This window comes from Pseudonaja textilis, chromosome 4 (genome assembly GCF_049901715.1).
Source record: "Pseudonaja textilis isolate UNSWEBS1 chromosome 4, rPseTex1.2, whole genome shotgun sequence".
NCBI lineage: Eukaryota > Metazoa > Chordata > Lepidosauria > Squamata > Elapidae > Pseudonaja > Pseudonaja textilis.
The window spans coordinates 68,578,628-68,586,220 of NC_141993.1; the positions used below are offsets into that span (position 1 = coordinate 68,578,628).

Genomic DNA, 7,593 nt, shown 5'->3' on the forward strand with positions numbered 1-7,593 from the left:
AAACTTGATATTTGGCACTTATGTTCCTATTGGCTTCTAGGTGCTCGCTAAGAAAGGATTTTTTGAAATGACTATCAGAACATTAGTATTTCGTATATTATTATTAACACGCTCTGATGCTAAGAAGTTTTACTCTCTCTCCCCACCTGAAAAGAACTCTGTTCCAACTGCTGGTTGCCTCACATTCTGTTACCTTAGTAACTTCACAGCCATTTGCACCACTCAGGTGACCCAAGGACACAGACAAATCTCCAGGTTGCCTCAGCGACTCTCTAAAAGGATTCAAACTATACTTCTAAACAGGAAGCTATTTTGGCATCAAAGGTAGTATTTTTATTACCCACCATCCTATCAGAGCTGAAGAAGCTCCTTGTATGAGAAGCAAAATATCTTCAAAGAAAAACCAGAAAGTCCAGTTGCCTCCCCCCCAAAAAGCACCTTTGGGACATCAGTTGGAGGATTTGTAAAATGCAATCCTCCAACTGTTGTCCCAAAAGGTGCTTTTTTTTTTTTGCTGGATGGCTGGCCGGCCAGATAGATAGATAGGGAGATAGAGAGATGATGGATTGATGGAATGATGATAAGGAATGGAAAGGAGAAAGGAAAGGTAAGGAAACGAGGAAGGAAGCAAATGAAAGGAGGAAGTGAAGGAAAAGATGAAAGATGGAAAGGAAAGGAAGGGAAAGGAAAGGAAAGGAGGAAGGGAAGGGAAGGGAAAGGAGGAAAAAAGGAAAGGAAAGGTGGAAAGAAGGAAAGGAAAGGAGGAAGAGAAGGGAAAGAAGGAAAGGAAAAGAGGAGAAAGGAGGACAGGAAGGGAAAGGAAGAAAGAAGGAAAGCCCAGGCTCCTGCATAGCCCGATCACACAGTTTCGTAACGAAGCATGGGTATCGAGCTAGTATCTCATATAGTGCATTTTCTACACTCTATTATCTACACTCCCATGGTTCCATTAAGAAGAAAAGGTTTCTCTCTGTTCCTATAATTTTAAAGTGTGTCATCTGCAGGGATCACTTGGTAAAGCCTTCTCGGTTACTGCAAAACTTTTCTGAAACAGCATTTAAATGAAGATTAAATCAGCCCCAATTTTTCTTAGAGTTTTGAAAATTAAGTCTTGGCTTTTTCATGTCTCCTGCAGGGCATGGGTTGTTTGCATGTGGCTTGTATATGATGCTTATATTTTAATCCTGTTGCTGTATTTAGGTATGCAAGCTACTCAGAATCATTTAGGATTGGAGCAGCATAAAGGCCTCATAAAATAAAATAATAAATGTTATTACAAAACGTCCTACCACTTCGCAGTTTCAGATCAGTTAATTGAAAATGTGGTTTAATGCTTTGATTGTAAGTGTACTTTAATTGTAGATGTACTATTACCCAAGATTGTTTTATTCTAATAATTTCTACATGAATTTTTATTGAGAAATAATTTCAAAATGGAAGGTAATTGCATATGACATTTAACTGTTGTCCTGAAGTAGTGTCGAGGCAATCATAGAGTGGATGGTGGAAGATTAATTTTGGTGACAGAAATATTCCTGGTTAAGAACACAGCTCTTTTTATTTTTTATTTTGAAGAATCAACTTCAAAGTTTGGGAATATTTCTAATATAATGTTGGTGTTCAAATGTATAAGTAATGATAATAGCCAGGATCCCCTGATCCAATTTAAAATTCTATAATCTAATTGGTTTTTCCCCAGAGCATGTCAGATCTAGCAATACTAACACATACCTTACTTGCATTTGATTGGATTACTGCAGTATACTTTACATAGAGTAGCCTTTAATAATTCTGTGGAAACTGGTTAGGAAAGCAGGTGCAAAGTTGTTATTTAATCAAATTATACTTAACCACAAGTGCATTGGTTTGTTTATTGCTCTGTGGATTTCAGAAGCTGGATACTTATCTTTAAAACCCTGTTGTCTTAGGGCTGAGGTATGTGTCTATTTGGAGATAATAGAATGAGCAGAATGGTATCTTAGATCAATTTGACTATATAACATCATTCATCATATATAGTTAAACAAACCAAGGAGAGCTTAGAAGATTGCCCTGTAAATACTAAATGTTCTTTATCTAAAGGATTGAACCATTCCCACTTTGCAGTCCAATTGTGACACTTAGCCCACAGCCTTTACATTTAGTGCTTTGAAGGTTTGTGACATATTACTTTTATATTTATTTTTTTGCCAGCTGAGCCTGTACATTTTATATTACATCCTGTGATATTCTGTAATGGAGTTTTAATTTTACAGGCTCATGACAAGGATTTCTAACCTATCCTTGATAATATGTAAATCAGGGTAGGTAGTCATTTTGAGCTAGAACTCGTTTGGGGTTTAGATAGCATGAGAGAACTGTTCTATTTATTAAATGGATGTCTCAATGGGACAGTTATAAAATATCCATAAAAGTGCATAAGTTCTCCAGAATGCTTTGTAGTTTCACTATAGAATCTTTGTGTTGCCTAAAGTTATTGCCTCTAATAAAGTAATTAGTAGGAACTGATATTCTGTTTGTAGCTTGGTAACTTCTGATTTTTTAAAAACTTAAAAAAAATCTTCAGAAAAGTCAGCTGGGCTATTAAAATATAAATACAAATGCTTATAGATAAGTAGGATAAATGAGGGCTCTTTTATTGTAAATTGGTTCCAAATTCATTGATTCAAAGTTATATAGATGTTTAAATCTGTTAGTGTTTTATTAAGCACAAAAATAATTTACTGTTCTTGATAGAAAGATCAGATCAACAGTCATAGACCAGAGACCATTACAATTGTTGTACAAATTAATAGTCAAGACAGTTAATTGGTTCATCATCATTATGACTCAAGAAGATCTTCAGTTACATTATTAGATAAAACTGGGAGGAAATTATGATTGTGTACTATTGATTAGATCTTATATTGTGATATAGGACACTGAAAAGGACGAAATATTTAATAAAACAATGTAGCGTTGTTTTTGATACTTTCAGATCTTCATTTCCAATAGTAATGAATATTCATCAATAAAAAAGTCACCATGACTTTATAAAATTTGCTTTGAGAAATATTTCTAGTATAATTTCATGCCTTTTTCTAAAGATTCTCTTTTGATATCTGCTGTACTTCCTACCCTCTCTCAAGTTAGTATTTATTAATTATAAATAATAATAATATTGTTAATATCTTATTACTTGTAACAATAGTAGTGCCATTTAAGAGAGAGGCATAATCCAAACATTGTAGCACTTGATAATTGTTTTATGCAGATGTAGACAAAATTGGGAATGAGCATGCTGTTATCCTCTCAGATCTCTTAAATTTATATATTCTTAGAATACAACATGGTGTATATCACTAAAGAGTCACCTCTTTAGGTGGACAGCCTGATTATAGATAGAACCTTGAACTTATTTCTGAGTAATGACAGTTAAATATTTGTAAAACTCAAGAGTTTTCAGACTTTGTCCAGGCAAATTTGGAATGGGGGTAGGGAATCACAAGGGTAACAATGAAAAGACAGTTGTGCAGCTAGTGTTCATTGCTGTTTTTCAGCTCAGATTGGCAAATGAAAATAAACAAATGAAACAACCGCATGGATTTGTTGCCAAATGGCTAAAGTTCGCTCAAATCCAGAAAGCATTGTCTACTCGGACAATAAATAAATCTTAGAGATAAAAAACTGAAAATGACAGGCAAAAATTAGTAGAGGGGATTGGGTTGTACAGGACCTTTATTGTGATGATAAAAATCATAGCTATTTTGATTCTTGCTGTGTTCAGAATTACAAAGTTAAACTATATTGTTTCTTGATTTCATATAGGGAGATGTTCCAGTTGAGCAACATCTGAGCAATACACACACACATTAAATTTCTCTCTGTGTGTCTCTCTGTCTGTCTGTCTGTGTCTGTCAGTCTGTCTGTGTCTGTCTCTCTTCATCTCTCTCTGTCTCTGTCTCTGTCTCTCTCTCTCTCTCTCTCTCTGTGTGTCTCTGTCTGTGTCTCTGTGTCAGGTCAGAGACAAGTGGAAAGCCAGGATAGTTATTATGTTGTGGGCAGTGTGCAGGAATTTGGATGCTCAGTTTTGTTTTAGAAGCTGTATACTGGAGTAGATAAGATACTTATTTTAGAACATTTGTGTTGTAGTCTTATGTTTATTAAAGTTTAACATGGGTAAATTCCACCTATTTTGTTCAAATAATTTTCATATTAATACATTTTATTGTTTAGAGTGCAAATGAAATGTTAGGAAGGTCAATAATTGATTGATAGTATCTAAGGTGGCATTAAGCAGTATTAAAATATAGGTGTACTTTTTCAACAAAATCCTCTCTGTTTCTAATTTTTTTGGGCAAGTGACACATTACACATGTTATGGTGAGGATGTATAAAATCTGTTTTGTAAAACACGGGAATGGAACATCTGGACCACATAATTCTGGTCATTGCTATACACCATGTTCCAGATCAAATTGATTTTAGAGGCAAACCTTCCCTGGAAAACAATAAACAATTTCCAGTTGGAGGATTAATTTCTGGAAAAGTCAGTAGACAGTCCTGTAACATCCAGATCAGTGTTATCTGGAGGATTAAATGATTTTAACAGCAGCAGACTTTCTAATGAATAGTCAGAAATTGTCATCCTGTTAACTTGTATCTCATCAGTTTGTTATAGCTTACATATTGTAACTTCAGAATCAGAATAGAGCTGGAAGAGCCTCGGAAGTGTTCTAGTCCTGGTCTGAAAAAGAACTCAACTCTTCTAAAGAACATTTTAATTAAATAGACACTGCACAAGAAACCAGGAGATTGTGTCCTTAGGCATGAAAACTGGCTGTGTGACTTTGGGCCAGTCACTCTCTTTCCGCCAAACTCAGCTCATAGGGTTGTTGTTGTGGAAAAATAGGAAGAGGAATGAGTATTAGATATGCTTGCTTGAATTATGTAGAAAAATAATACAAGGTTTTTTTCTAAAAAAAAATGAAATAAATATTGCCAGAGGACCTTAATGATTGAAGCACATTTTGAATTCATATAATTTGGAAAAAGCTCACTTTTTGGTAGACCAAATTCAACTGATGTAACAAGACAGGTTCCATTGTATTTCTCTCTCCTTTGTGGCTAAATTGATACTATAAAAGTAAAAAAAGATACAATGGCATTCTCCATGTCTCTTGGTACAGCAAGGGATAGATGTGAAAATGTTTTAGAATCAACAGCCTTTTCATATGTTTATGCTTTGGATTTCTCCTTTGAAGAGTCAGTCTGATGCTCATTTATCAGGGAATGAACATGGTTAATCCAAAAAGGTATAATTTAAGTACAGGTAGTCCTCAATTTACAACAGTTCATTCAGTGATGTTAAAGTGACTTTAAAAATGCAGCAGAAAGAAAAGAGCGGGGCCAATGCTGTTAGTTCTCCATTGATCCATTGAGTCCTCCAAGAGAGACAGATGACAGTATTTAACACAGTTGTGCATTTGCTGATCTTTTTTAAAAGAAATGTTGAGGGCCAGCAAAAAAAAAACCACTTAAGAATTTTGGATAGAGGATTAGAAAGGCATTTTCGTGCATCGGGCTGCCCTATACCACTCTTTTCTCAAGTTTTAGATGTTTTGATCTAAAGAATGGGTAAAGAATTTATTGAGAGGGACAATGAATCCTGAGGAGTGAGCATGGTACCAGTGATTGTAACAATGCACAAGGAACAGTACTTCTCCAGTTAACTAAACAAACAAACAAAAACTATCTAAATGTTCTGAACGCCCTTCAAATTAATTGGATTTATAAAATGTACAATGGCTGTTCTTTCCCCCCAAGGGGCAAGAAATATTGCAGTTCTTGGTCACTCTGAATAATAATAACGATCATCAACTTTTACTTCATTTGTCCCCTCCCTGATGGGCAAACAGTGCCCTATTAGAAAAATGCAAAGTGAACTGCTCCCTAAATAGAATCCATTTTAAGCCAACAAGACCAAAGCTATGGGTTCTGCTGCGAATTAGGAAGCTTTGCTGGCATTTGCTGCTGCTGCTGTTGCTGAAAATGTTGATCTGAAATCCCCTCCTGTGGTTTGCCAGCTTCATGTATGAGGTTATTTTAGTCCCAGATACAGGCTTGTCTCTGCGTTGCCAGGTTTCCTGTGGCTACCTCCTCTTGCTAAAGCCAGGCTTTTGCCTTGGCTGGTGGGGAAGGTGTTTTTATTTGTTCTCAGGTAACCTGCCTCAGCGCTGCTGCCAGCGCCTCTGCTTACTGAAGAGAATAGTTCTCTAGCACTTGAAAAAAGTGTTGCCTTCTCTGGAAGAAAGAGGCAGGACTTGAGCTTTCAAAGGAAGTGAATGGGATAGGTCAGGAGACTGTACCATTTCTGAACTCCCCTCTTCCTTTTATATTCATCTGTCAGATACAGTAGGCGTGCTCTGTGCCTGCCGAGCTCGCTTGATGCAAAGCAGGGAGAACGCAATCTAAAACGGAGCTGCTAGGACGAAGCTTGCTCGTCCCTCACCTCGATCTTTCTTTCCACCCCACCCCACCCCCCTCTCTGGATGCTACAAGAACTTGGGCTCTTGTTGGAAGCTATTTAAAAACTAACATGGTTTAATCCTCTAACTGCATGTTGGGTAAATTGAAAGCCAGCACATGGTCATCCTCTTGCAAGCGAATAAGTAGCATCCGATGGACATTTTCTCTGCTTACAGCATAGTAATGAATGTCTGACAGGCGCGACCTTTCATAAGACAGCCTACATTATTGGCTTCCTGCCCAGATTATTGCTGCAACCCTATCTGTGATTGGTTATCTCTCTATCATGCCTTGCTTCAGAAGGGGAAAACGGCCTCTTTTTAATAAATCTGTGATGGCTGGCTGCAATATGCTATACTGTAAGTATTTTATTGGAAACGGAAAAGAGTATCGTGCTGTAAAGTAGTAGACTGAAGGAGCACATGGCAATGTGATTATGCTGTGAGACATCAGTGAAATGCTGCTTGGTAAATTTTAACCTATCTGTTTTTTCTACAGGTTGGTACTAAGAAGTGCCTTTCCTGACATCTCTGCTGCTTGGAATCGCTTCTAGAGCAGCCTCTGCTTTTGCCTTGCTTGCTGCCAGCTAGACTGCGACGACACCACATCTACCCTCACCTCTCGCCCAGCCACCCCTCCCCTCTAAGCATCAGGCATTGCCCTAGGCTGCTTTAGTTAATCTTACAGAAATAAAAGTTTGCTGGAAAAGTGAGCAGTCTTCTGCCAGGAAAAGAAAAGGGGGAAAAAAATCAGAGAGGGGAGGAAAAAAAAGATATCCAAACCGGTTTCTTGATTTGTTGCTCTAAACTGCTGCATCTGTCTGTGCCAAACTAATCATTACCAATTGCACCACACCAAAAATTAAGAACGAATAATTATTGCAGATTCAGCTGTGTGTGGAGACAACTTTTCCTGAGAGCAGCTTGAAAAATTCTGTGTCCAAGGGTCTGCCACCTTTTTTTGCTGCTTGCGTTTGGGGCTCCAAATCAGCATTCAGAATGGGTTACTGAGAGCACAAGGCTAGTTCGAAGGCACACTTTTAAATGTTCCTCTTACTTTTGATCCTAGCATTTCTCTAAGTTTAAC

General features: G+C 37.2%; 1 long non-coding RNA gene across 1 annotated transcript in view; it reads left to right on the forward strand.

The window, feature by feature from the left end:
• The window catches only part of LOC148125879 (uncharacterized), a 10,284-nt gene extending 2,916 nt beyond the window's left edge, over positions 1-7,368 (forward strand). Inside the window, exon 2 of the long non-coding RNA XR_015743602.1 lies at positions 7,006-7,368. This is a non-coding gene — a long non-coding RNA (uncharacterized LOC148125879). The remainder of the gene's footprint in view (positions 1-7,005) is intronic.
• The last annotated feature ends 225 nt before the right edge of the window (positions 7,369-7,593 follow it).